The sequence below is a fragment of the Eucalyptus grandis genome, chromosome 9, assembly GCF_016545825.1.
Source record: "Eucalyptus grandis isolate ANBG69807.140 chromosome 9, ASM1654582v1, whole genome shotgun sequence".
Taxonomy (NCBI): domain Eukaryota; kingdom Viridiplantae; phylum Streptophyta; class Magnoliopsida; order Myrtales; family Myrtaceae; genus Eucalyptus; species Eucalyptus grandis.
Genome location: NC_052620.1, coordinates 4,439,584 through 4,440,121, shown reverse-complemented (window position 1 = coordinate 4,440,121; position 538 = coordinate 4,439,584).

The window sequence follows — 538 nt, the reverse complement described above, 5'->3', positions numbered from 1 at the left end:
GCAAATCTTCGTAGGTAGAACAAACTGAGTTTTCACTCTATAAATAGGGGGGCTTTTCGGGGGTTCTTTGGAGGGGGTTTTTGGAAGGTTTCTGAAATAAATAAAAAAAAAAAAAAGAAAAAAAGAAAAGCATTCGGAGGCCCTTTATTGAAGAGGAAAAGGGAGTGTACGAAGACAAGGGGAAGCGTGCGGCTGTGCAGAGGAAGGACGATCACTGTTCTTCTTCTTCACCGGTTTCTGCTGCTCCGTTCGTGCCCTTCCCATTGCACCATCACCAACGCCCGAGCTCCTGTCGTGGAGTCTGCTCAGAAGCCCGAAGCCGTCGCGCGCTGCGATCTGCCTGCAGCCCGCACCGATCCGCCGCCTGCCGTTGCCCACAAGCTCGTGACACCGGCACTGTTGACCCAGCCCTTCCGCGAGCACAGCCTTGTAGAAGCTCGTCGAAGCCGGTCATAGAGTTTCCTCGCCGCGCTGCCTGGACTTCTGCCGATCTATTCCTTTGTTGCCCTAGCCGACGACCCGACGTTGCTCTGTTCTG